A 12,910-nucleotide genomic window follows, 5' to 3' on the forward strand; every position below is an offset into this window, starting at 1 on the left:
TTGGACAGGAAAGGCTTCCGAAATAGGGAAATTAGAATTTTCATTTTAAATTCTGACACCAAGAAGTGGTGAATCCGCCAACCGGGAATGCGCGTCGGGCCTCGATGCGGCAGCCTGACTGGAAGCGGGCGCGGCGTGCGGCGTCGCAGGAATTGCTGGTGCTGAAGCGCCCTGCGGGCGTTGACCCGGTTTTCCCCTGGCTCCCCTTATAATAATAGGAAGAGCCCCGCGCCACCAATGTGGAGCCGCCCCACACTGAGGCCGCCTAGGAGATTTTTGGCGTCGCAATGGCCTGCAGGGTCAGCGTTAGCGTCCCTCCCTCCTTTCTTCTACCTGTACCTTCTCCGATGCTAGCTAAAGGCAGTCATTACTCTATAGGAAAGGTATGTATCTCGAGGGCAACGTCATTTTTCAAAATGCAGTCATTCCTGTTACTATTGACCTGGTTTTACAGTTCCTCCTTACTAAAAAGAAACGTTTGCGGAAACAGAAGTATAGCAGCGCGCTAGAATTAAAGATAAACATTTAGTTTATAAGTCTGTGGAATTTTATTCTTCAGACAAGCATTTGGAATTGACCTCACCTCTTTCAAGTCTTTGCTTAAATGTTATTAATACTTAAAATTGCAACCTACTCTACATCCCCCTTATCCTGATTTTTTAGTAGAAGTTACCACTAAACATAATTTACTTACTTATTATGCTTATTGATTGTTTACTACCTGTCATAGAATGTAACATCTATGAATGCAAGTATTTTTGTTTATTTTGTTCACTGTTTTGTTCTTGTACTTGGGCACTAAACAAATCTTTGAGAGAATGTGTTGAATTATACAATACGTTTTTAAGACCAATAACATAAGCATTAGTTAACTTAAACATATATTATGCAATATTATTAAACTTGTTTCCTAAACTAGGCATATCTGAACCATCTGTCCTTATTTGATAGGAGAGGCCAAGCTCTCTTCTTCAAGAAAGTTGTTATATTTGAAGAGAAACCACCAGATGGTGGTATTGCTTCAGGCTAATTCTCAGCAGAATGAGATCAGTTCTAATTGATTAAAAGTGGAGTAGACAATTTAATCCTTTTCAAATCTTACAGTCCAGTAGTAATTTATTAAATTTTAAAACGTGAATGTTTAAATGCAGTCCAAGCAAGTAAAACAATTTCAAAATTCTTTTGACTATAAAGCCACAATACGATCAAATAAGTTTAAAATTTTAAAGCTGGAAGGAACCTCAATTCCAAACATCTCAAGTGCACATGAAGAAGTAGAAACAAGCTAAGTGATAGAGCCAGGACAGCAACTCTGACCATCTGACTTCCAGGCCTGGAGTAACTGCATTATGATGCCTTCTGTAACTGAGCCGTGATCTATACATTTGGTAAATTGATTTGCAAACACATGACCATACTGTAGTTTCCTAAGTTAGAAACTTAAACATTTCTGTGCGTTACATTACCAAGTGGAAGTTACTTTCTTTTGCTCAGATTTTATTCCATGAAGCAGAAACCTATGAAATATAATAAGTATAAATATGTAAGTATAATAAATATAAGCTTCAGAAGGACTTAATGCTGTGTATTTATAATTGTCTTTTAAACTAAGGAATGTTTTGAAATCATAACTAGGTGTGTGATTTTTTTTTTATACATCTTTATTGGAGTATAATTGCTTTACAATGTTGTTTTAGTTTCTGCTGTACGACAAAGTGAATCAGCCGTATGCATACATATATCCCCATATCCCCTCCCTCTTGTGTCTCCCTCCCACCCTCCCTATCCCACCCCTCTAGGTGGACACAGAGCACCAAGCTGATCTCCCTGTGCTATGTGGCTGCTTCCCACTAGCTATCGATTTTACAGTTGGTAGTGTATATATGTCACTGCCACTCTCTCACTACGAGGTGTGTGATTTTCACAAATTATGTATTGTATTTCAAATGTTTCCTTTCAATAACATGTACTTTGTTGTCAAAGAATTTCTCCTTAGACTAAGGGGTCTTTTTTTAATTGAGAAATAATTCACATACAGTAATATCATTTTTAAGTGTACAATTCAGTGGTTTTTAGTATATCCACAAGGTTTGCAACAGTCACCACTGTCTAATTCCAGAATGCTTTCATCACCCCAAACAGAAACTCTATACCCATTAAACAATAACTCCCTACTGCTCCCCTCCTAGCTGCTGATAACCTTTCTGTAGCTATGAATTTGCCTATTTTAGATATTTCATGTAAGTGAAATCATACACTATTTGTCCTTTTGTGTCTAGCTTATTTCACTTACCATAATGTTTTCAAGGTTAATCCATGTTGTGGCATGTATGAAATATTTCATCCTTTTTACTGCTAAGTAATATTCTGTTGTATGGATATACCATGTTTTGTTTATCCATTCATCAGTTGATGGATATTTGAGTTCCCATTTTTTGGCTATTTGAATAATGATGTTACAAACATTTGTGTACACGTTTTTGTGGAAATACATGTCTTCAGTTCTCTTAGTTATGTACCTAGGAGTGGAATCGCTGGGTCATATGGTATCTCCACAACTAGAGAAAGCCCACATGCAGCAACGGAGACTCAACGCAGCCAAAATTAAAATAAATAAATAAATAGATAAATTTATTTAAAAAAAAAAAGATTGTCTTGGCTATTCCGGATCCCTTGCATTTCCATATTGAATTTTAGGATCAGCTTGTTTGTTTATGCAAAGAAAGGCAGTTGGAATTTTGATAAGGATTGCACTGACTCCACAGATTAATTTGAGGAGTATTGCCATTGTAATAGTGAGTCTTCCCCATTCATGAATGTGGGATGTTTTTCCATTTCTTACGGTCATCTTTACTTGTTTTCAACAACATTTTGTAGTTTTCAGTGTACAGGTCTTGTACCTTTGGTTAAACTAATTCCTAAATATTTTGAGCTTTTTTGAGACTAAGGGTTCTTAACCCTTAGTCAGCACTTCCATCATATTCTCGTTTGATAATACAATTTCAGAGTTTCAAAATATTCTTTTGAGAGAATAGTTAACAATGAACACCCACGTACCTAACACCCATCTGTAATAATCATCAGTTTATGGCCATACTTCATAGCCACTCTTGTTTCATAATTATCCCTACCATTTGCACCCACTCACTAAATTCTTTGTAATCAGGTGCCCACACTTGGACCAGTCACCTGTGGCTAGGGGAACAGTGCCCACTGGAGGATCATATTTGCTTTCATATGCACCATATGCATGAATAAGGGTGCAGGAAGGGGGAAGTTATAGTAGCTGGACACACTAGGTATTCACAGTTATTTTCTAATACTAGTATTTGTCCCCTTGGGGTGGATGTGGCTGGCATTAAGTACGGTATTAATGGCTCTTCCTAAACTGTGTCTTGCTGTGATTGTCTTCTGCCCCAGAGAGCTGAGGAAGCAGGACCTCATTCACTAGGGAGGACATAACACACGCCACAGTAGCCTAATGTCTATTGTCTCAGATCTTTTGTAGACCACCCTCGTGACCAACCCAACCCCTTCCTCCCACCTTCCTCTTTTTCCTGAGGGCAAGACTGGCTTGTCTCTCTATCGAAGTTATTATACCAGAAGTGAGAGTTTCTCTCTCATTGCTTTATTTCCTCTCAAATCTCATTATAGAAAGGTGGGGGCATTTCTTACTTTGAAATTCTTGCCAGCTGGAGAAACCTGGGATAAGGAACCGTTTTATTTTCTAATCCAGGAAGCCTGGGCTCTCTGTATCTCCTCCAAATTCTTCTTACAAACTGAACAGTTCTCTAGTGTCTTCCTCTCTTCCCATAGCTTATACTCAGCTCTAAGAAGCCAAATGACGCTCTCAATATTCTGCCTGGAAATATCTCAGCTAGCTAGGCAAGTTCATTCAGTATGTTATCTATATTTCAAGTTACTACAGGCAACATTTTTATCCACTGTTCCACAACTGTTTACCCTAAAAGATTTTTGCCAGTCCTTCAGCTCTCACTAACAGCCTCTTCATTTTCCCAGCCTCCGCCCACAGTATGGTTCCAAAGTCAGTGCCATGTATTTTAAATTTCTATGTACCCCATCTCTAGTACCAATTTCTATATGTCAGTTGTTTATTGCCGTGTAACAAACTGCTTCAAAATGTAGGGACTTAAACCAGCAGTAATTATTATTGATCACAATCATATGGATTGGCCAGGCAGTTCTTTTTCTGATCTTGCTGGAGGTTATTCACACAGCTATATTCAGCTGGTACATTGGCTGACTTGGTTGGCCTCTCTCTCCATGTGGTCTTTCATCCTCACAAAAACTAGACTGATCTTGACATGGCTATGGCAGTGCCATACTCCTAGGTATAGATGTAACAGAAATGCATGCACGTGTGCACCAAGAGACATGTATAAAAATATTTACATAGCATTATTCATAAAAATAAAAAACTGTAAACAACCCAAATATCTGTCAGTAGTAGAATGGATTCATAAATTGCAATGTATTTACGTGATGGACATTTATATAACAAGGCAAATGAAAGAACTACAGTTGTATACCGGAGAAATATCATAAACACATAATTGAACAAAAGAAGCAGACACCAAAGAAAGCGTACTATGTATTATTCCGTGCATATAAGTTCAAAATCAGGCAAAACTGAACTATAATGTTAATTTTTGGAAAGGAGAAAGTGGGCAGGAGGAAGCATGAGGAAAGTTTCTGGAATGTTCTGATATTCTCTTTCTTGTTTGCTTCTTTGATAATTCATTGAATAGTACATTTATATTTTGTGTGTTTTTCTGTCTATGTGTTATATTTTTAAAAACATTTGAAGAAACCACATTAGGATGACATTTCCACCTATCTAACTGGTAAATTTTTTTAAGAAGTGGCACGTGGGAAAATTGTCACTCATCCACTGTGCAGTCTTTTGGATGACCATTAGGCAGCATCTACATACAAAATTTTTTTTTTTAATTTTATTTATTTATTTATTTATTTATTTATTTATGGCTGTGTTGGGTCTTCGTTTCTGTGCGAGGGCTTTCTCTAGTTGCGGCAAGTGGGGGCCACTCTTCATCGCGGTGCGCGGGCCTCTCACTGTCGCGGCCTCTCTTGTTGCGGAGCACAGGCTCCAGACGCGCAGGCTCAGTAGTTGTGACTCACGGGCCCAGGTGCTCCGCGGCATGTGGGATCTTCCCAGACCAGGGCTCGAACCCGTGTCCCCTGCATTGGCAGGCAGATTCTCAACCACTGCGCCACCAGGGAAGCCCTACATACAAAATTTTAAATGCACATACCCCTGACAAAAATTTCACTTACAGGAATTGATATAGATATACTTGCACATTTACACAGCCGCATTTGTATTATGCTATGCATATGCATGAAATTCTGAACGTTTGTACAAGAAACCCTTAGGAATGGTTACTCTGCAGAGTAGACTGCAGATCTGAAGTGCAGGGAGACACTTTTTCTTGTATACCCTTTGTACTGTTTGAATTTTATACCATGTGTATGGATTACTCTTTTAATAAAAGTAAACTAGTTGGCTTTTTTTGCTTATTTGTTTCTACTTACCCAAGGTCATCTGGTTAAAAGTGACAGAGCCTGGATTTGAGCCCTAGTCTAACACCAAAGCCCATACCATCAACCATAACTCTGAATTTTCTCTTGTGGAGTCTCTGTTTTTTCTCCTAGAAAGTGAATGTATTTGTCTAGATTGCAAGGGTCTCTTTGGAGACCAACATGGAAGCTCTGTTATATAAACTGAGCCAACACCGCAGATATGTAGGAGAAATCTACCACTGAGTAATGGCATCCGTGCCCAGGTATCACCCCTGGACACTCCATCCACCAAGTCTACCACAGCAAGATTCATCCAGTCCCTACCAGATGAGAGATAATGCCACACGTGGATATGCCAGGTAGAGGAGCTTACAGAAGCTGGTAGTTTGAATAGTCAGTAAATCTTGCCAGGAGCTGGGGGAGAGCAAGAGCATAATAGGTAAATATAGCACAAAATCTACATGTTAAAACTAAATTACACAATTAACTTCTGAGGAATTTAAACCACTCAGCTATGCATTGACTATAATAACCATTTATACAGTTGTTCAAATTTTGTATGATACAAGATAGCTGTGGTTTTTGAAGTTAACCAATACATTTATTTATTTATTTATTTATTTATTTATGTATGTATGTATGTATGTATGTATGTCTGCGTTGGGTCTTCGTTGTTGTGCACAGGCTTTCTCTGGCTGCGGAAAGCGGGGGCTACTCTTCGTTGTGGTGCGTGGGCTTCTCGTTGTGGTGGCTTCTCTTGTTGCGGAGCACGGGCCCTAGGCGCACGGGCTTCAGTAGTTGTGGCTCGCAGGCTCTAGAGCGCAGGCTCAGTAGTTGTGGCTCACGGGCTTAGTTGCTCCGCGGCATGTGGGACCTTCCTGGACCAGGGCTCGAACCCGTGTCCCCTGCATTGGCAGGTGGATTTTTAACCACTGCGCCACCAGGGAGGTCCCAGCCAATACATTTAAAAAATGAACACACAGACAAAATGTACTAGAGTAGGACTTTGAAAATGGAATTAAAAAAAAAAAAAAAACTTGGTTATTATCATTTTTTGCTGTTACTGTTGCACTAACAGGAAAAGGAAATAAAGTCATATTAGTGAACATAATAGTCATGATTGAGATCACTAAACTTGCTTGTGTTGTTCGCAGCTAAGAAAGCAAAGGTTTGGAGCTTTATTTAAAAATAAACAAAATATAATTAACCATCAACTTCAAGCTGCATAATCAATCCTGTTTACTTTCCAGTGATTCAGATGGGTTGTTAGGAGGAAAAAGCATCTGATCAATCATTGCTTCAGCTCTGCTTTTCTCTTAAGCTCCAGTCCTGAACCTCCTCCTCCTTACTGGAGGATTCTCTATGAACATGCATTCAAGATCCACATATCTAAAATTGAACATATCTCTCCCCCAACTAAAAAGTAAAACAAACAAAACCTCCCAAATATGGTTCACTCTCTCACCTTCCCTATTTCTCTGCTCAGTGATCCAAATTCTACCTTACCTTACCGCTTATGGGTTAATGCAGACTTGCTTCTTTCTCTGGCCTTCCATTGAATTCACAGTGACCAAACCCTATTTATTCTTCCTTTACTTCCTACTCTTAGATGGTAGCCACTTAACTGATCCATCTCTGCTTCTCCCCAACCCCAAATACCCTTGAACACCACCATTTTGCATGTACTAAATATTCAGTAAATGTTAACAGAATAAATCATGTTTATTTCTCAGTTATAATGCTTTAAAACTCATTTGCACAAAGATATTTATAATTGTTGGTTACTTACTTTTCTATAAGATTGTGAGCTCCTTAAGGGCAGGGCTTAAGGAGGGCTTATATTTCTCTGTATCCCCAGTGCTACCACAATGGAGTTCAATAAATGTTTGTTGAATTCATGAGTGGATGAGGCCTGAGCTACTTAACTCAGCAGTCAAATACTTCCACAATCATATCCACCTAACTACCTCTCTCCAGATTAGGCAAACATTGTGGAATTGGGGGAGAAACTCACTGTTTCCAGGAATGTCTAGATTTTGGTTCTAGAGTGAAGTTTGCATTTTCATCAGGGAAGACATCCAATCTTCAAAGCACCCAAAGACCTTGAATATGTGGAATTAGTTTCTGGTTCTGCATATCTGCAAGTTCCCAGGGGATGCTCATGCTACTTGTCCGTAGACCCCTTCAGTAATTAAAGAGTTCTCTGCTCTGTGACCTATTTCTTCAATATTATCTTCAGGACATGCCTTCTGCCTGACTAATACTATAACGTTTTATATATGGCTTCTCCTCCCTGGGATGTTTTCTCCATTTATGTCCCCCTATTCGAATCCAACCCATCTTTTCAGGCTCTTCCTCCCGGGCAAAGCCTTCCCTGGCTATTCTAGTGCTCCTACTGCAGAATTTTTTTTTTTACTCTATTAAAGTATCCACTGTTGGTGCTTAGAGTTTGACCCATCTACAATTATTGGTTATCATTGTGTATATGCAAGTACCCAGTTATATACTTCTTTTTCTTTCCTGTGAGGCTTAGCACAATAGTAAATACTCAATAAATTGTTGTTGAATAAATGAATGACTCACTTCAGCATTATTATTCCAAAGAGAAATCAAATGCTTTACTGTTCTATACTGTCGTTTTGCAGAACATGGAGGAAAGAGGCAATATGGAATTTCTCCAGTCTACTCAAATGAGGCAGTCCAATCTAAACAATCTATTCAAAAATTAATGATATTAAAATACCTAAAATTAGTTTATATTAAAATTCAAAATTTTCTTTTCAGTATCTGAAACAATGAAATTTGCTAGTGCTGTTTCTGTCCCAACTTCCAAAACCAAAAACAAATAATATAGTTTGCATGAGAACTGTGGCATTATAGAGAATAAAAGGTTGGTCCTATAGCATATGAATTGGTATTATAGTGAGATTTCAATAGCCTGGTTAAACAACACGCTTTATACCAAATACCATGTTGCATATCAAATATTGAAGTGACCTCCCTGCCTGGTGAAAAACAAAGAATCTTTATTATTGATATAGAGAAGTTGTTTTAAATTTTAAAGTTAAGATAAGGAAGTTCTTTGAATATTGCCTAACTCACTATTGTGGGAAAAAAGTTAGAAGTATTCCAGAACATACCACCCTATTTTGCATTTCTATTGAACAGTTTTTTATTTTTTTTACCAACTTGCAATATTTGCTTTATAAAATAAACTCTAACTCAAATATCAATTTATCATTTTGACAAGAGAAAAGAGCTATATTGTATATTATCAAATTCCTGACCAGGTAGATGTTTCGGTTGTAAATTATTAAACTATAAAATCTCTTGGTAAACTATGAAACACCAGCTCCACAAATGTAAAGCATTTTAATCGTTATTATACATAAGGTATAACATTTCTGCAAAATGCTGGAAAATATGAGCTAAATGAGTACACCTATTAAAAGTACCGTATCAATTGAATGGGAGACAAAGTAAAATGAATCTTATTCTTAGTAAATTTTAGTAATTTAAATGTTTCTTTTATTTACACTCCGAAGGATTTTCATTCTTAATTTAGTTTAGCCACCTCTGATGGAAACTTCTGTTCACAAAATGAATTAACAAAGTGAAATTCTCAGAATACAGACATTAATACTGATTTTTAATTATCTTTTATTTTATTTAGCTCTCTAGCTTCTGATAAAATATTTATGGAGGAGGTTATTTTTAGTTCAGGCTTTGCAAAGCTCTCTTGTCACCTCGCAATCTGAGTTCATCAGAATGGAGCAACGCAGGATATAGACTCAGTAGAGACCAGAAGGGCTAAGCAAGCATGGCATTTTTGTAGAATTGTTAGATCTGGAAGAAACTCGGTGATCATCTGGGCCAGTCTCCCTGTTTTGCAAGTAGGGGCAATATGGCCCTGAGGTCACCCAGCTCATTAGTTATAGAGTCAGGCTTAAATTATTCTCTTTCTCTTCAGTCCATGGTTCTTTCCACCTCGTTAAGTGACACATGGGGAAACTAAGAACAGTAAGAGCAGAAAGACAAGTAGATAACATAGGTAACACAGTCTCTTCTAAACTGACTGGGAAACTCTGCCATGTTATCCACACCCCATTCAACTCTCAAAGGTCTGCCATCATTGAGAGACCTAAACTTCAACCAGTGATTGGAAATTACTAGATTGTTAATTACACAAACGGAACGTCTCTACATGTGTTTTATTATCCATATTTGTCACTGGCTGTCCACATTTTTCAAAAAGGAAAACAAATATTGGCTTCCCACAAATCCTCACTGTTGTGTGCCCTTTATTTTCATCATATGCATTTTCTAATAATATTTATCAAGTGCTTACCATGGGCCAGCCAGTATGGTAATCGCTTCAACTGCGCTACTTCATTCACTCTTCATAAATAACCCTAAAAAGTAGATACTATTATTCTCCCACATTTTAAAGGCAATGAAATTGAAGCTTAGACAGGTTAAGTTACCCAAGACATTTAGCTAGTAAGTGGCAGAGCTAAGATTGGATCCCAAGCTGTTTGACATCAGAACCAGACCTCTTAAGCACTATTGCTGTGTTCTGCTTCTGGGAAAGAAAACAGCCTACCCAAAATAAGGAACTTCCGTATTAATATATATATATATATATTTCATATATATATGAAAATATTTCTCATATATATGATATATATATATTTCATATATATATCATATATATGAAAATATTTCTCATATATATATGAAAACTGAAAATATTTACATATTTTCTGAATGGTATGTCCTTTTCCTTTCCTTTTATTTGGGATAGATAGTAATAGTCAATATGAGAAAGTTTAGACTAAGTCATTTTCAATTTAAATTTTATTTTTTGCAATACATAGTTTTTAAAAGTTACATATCTGTGATATGTAATAACATATATATGTAGATATGTCCAAAAAAAGAAATTCAAATAATACAAAAGAGTAAATAATGAGAAGTCTCTCTTGCCCCAGATTTCCACACCCAGAGTCACCTTCTCAGAATCACTATAAATGGTCTTTTGTATCCTTCCAATGTCTTCCATGCATATATATGTATAATTCCTTTATTATCAATGGAAGCATAATATTTACATTGTTCTGTATCTTTTTACAATTAACAATAATATATCTTAGCGAATATTCTATATCAATACACATAGATTTACCTCATTCTTTTTAACATTGGCAAAATGTTCTGCTGGGGAGGCATGGGGGAAGAAAGTGAAATGAAAAGGTGGAAATTTATTAACACTAATAAAGAGCGTTTCTTAGGTTCTGTCTTCTAGATGTGACTAGAAGATCCTTAGCCCCCCTACAAAGCCCACAGATATGTCATCTCAGCCTCCAAGTAATGGGGACAGATACAGGTGGACGTTTTGGTGCCATCACACAGGGAGGTTCACACTGTGCTAGTGTAAGCAGCTTTTGGCAGGAAGAGATGCAGGAGGCCGTTTCGTGTTGTCACTAACCTTAAACCAGGCACCCTATGCTCTACTCATCTCCAGCCCTAGCACTCCTTTCAGATCTTTCAACCACACAATACCTTGCTTAATCTGTTGATTCTTTCTGTAGATCAAAGAAGTAGAAATGAAGAACAAGTGATTAACAGATGACCAGATCTCTTCCCTAGCTCCCCCTTCAGTAACCTCATAAACAAACTGTGTGAACAAGACAGCATCTAAAGAAAAATCACAAGTCGACAAGCCTGCACACAGTGGGGGATGGCGACAACTCTGACCCCCTATCTCAATGATTAACTGAGATTACTTCCCTTTTTCCCTTTAAAAACTTTCATGGCTGAGCAGAATCTTTGGAAATGGCTTTTGGGGAACACTGAGTCCACCATCTCTCCAGATTGCCAGCATTCTGATTAAAAGCAACTTTCCTTTCTACCTACATTTGTCTCTCTCTCTCTCTATTGATTTTTGAGCAGCGAGCAGCCGGACCTGATTCAGTAACACTATCACTGCACTACAGAGAACAACAGGACATTCCTTCCCCTACCGTGTCCTACTAAAACTTTTGTGTCAAAACAGCTTGTCCAGTTATTGGTTTTGACGCGATGCACAGTTCTTCAAATCTGAGTGATAAACAACACACAGCACTCGAAATTGGCTCTCTCCTCCAGTAACTAATTCCCTTGGAATAAGAGCCTTTTTAGGAAGCTCCTGAGTCTTTCATGCAAACTGGTAGACCCTCTCCAGCTAAAGTCCAAATATTCCCAGTTGGGTCTCCTCCATTTAATGACACTCTATTCATTGGCTCAAGATGAGTCATCCCACCCCCTCCCTACCTCCCATCCCCTAAGCACACATGATGAGGCACTGCTATAGAGTCCCCTTAACCTCATGTGAACCCTATTGGTATGCATGGAAAAAAGGGGGTTTTATTAGTGGACATCAAAATTGATGTTATTGTTCTCCTTTGCAGCTGAGGAAAGTGAGGTTAAGTACCACAGATGGAAAGAAGCGGGTCTGGGGTATTCAAACAGGGCACTGATATTAATTGATATTAAAGTCTTCTGTCCCTCCAACTCAAAATATACTTCTCAAATGAAAATGAATTCACTTTGCCAAGTACTAAAATGTATCTTAAGGCTGTTACCTGGCCAATTACTATTATTAAAAATAATACACTAAATAGTTTCCATTATTACACTATTTATTTTTAATTTATGTTTTTTCTTTTAGTGACGTATACTTGCTGTACAATATTATATGTTACAGGTGTACAATATAATGATTCACAATTTTTAAAGGTTATACTCCATTTATAATTATAAAATATTGGCTATATTTCCCGTGTTGTACAATATATCCTTGTAGCTTATTTTATACCTAATAGTTTGTATCTCTTAAGCCCCTACCCCTGTGTTGCCCCTCCCCTCTTCCCTCTCCCCACTGGAAACCACTACTTTGTTCTCTATATCTGTGAGTCTGCTTCTTTTTTGTTATATTCACTAGTTTATTGTATTTTTTAGATTCCACATATAAGTGATATAAGTGATACAGTATTTGTCTTTCTCTGTCTGACTTATTTCACTTAGCATAATGCCCTCCAATCCAACCATGTTGCTGCAAGTGACAAAATTCCATCTTTTTTTATGGCTGAGTAGTATTCCATTGTATTTATGTATACCACAGCTTTTTTTTTTTTAACATCTTTATTGGAGTATAATTGCTTTACAATGGTGTGTTAGTTTCTGCTTTATAACAAAGTGAATCAGTTATACATACACATATGTTCCCGTATCTCTTCCCTCTTGCATCTCCCTCCCTCCCACCCTCCCTATCCCACCCCTCTAGGTGGTCACAAACCACCGAGCTGAT

The 12,910-nt window shown here is 37.7% G+C and overlaps 1 long non-coding RNA gene across 2 annotated transcripts in view; it reads left to right on the plus strand.

Annotated features, from left to right (window-relative positions):
- Positions 1 to 133: 133 nt before the first annotated feature.
- Positions 134 to 12,910, plus strand: part of LOC309608946 — a 35,641-nt gene continuing 22,864 nt past the window's right edge. For both annotated transcript variants that reach the window (XR_014233159.1, XR_014233160.1), the window contains exons 1-2: positions 134 to 383; positions 1,800 to 1,910. This is a non-coding gene — a long non-coding RNA (uncharacterized lncRNA). The remainder of the gene's footprint in view (positions 384 to 1,799; positions 1,911 to 12,910) is intronic.

Source organism: Balaenoptera borealis (assembly GCF_965194805.1).
Source record: "Balaenoptera borealis genome assembly, chromosome: 13".
Classification (NCBI taxonomy): domain Eukaryota; kingdom Metazoa; phylum Chordata; class Mammalia; order Artiodactyla; family Balaenopteridae; genus Balaenoptera; species Balaenoptera borealis.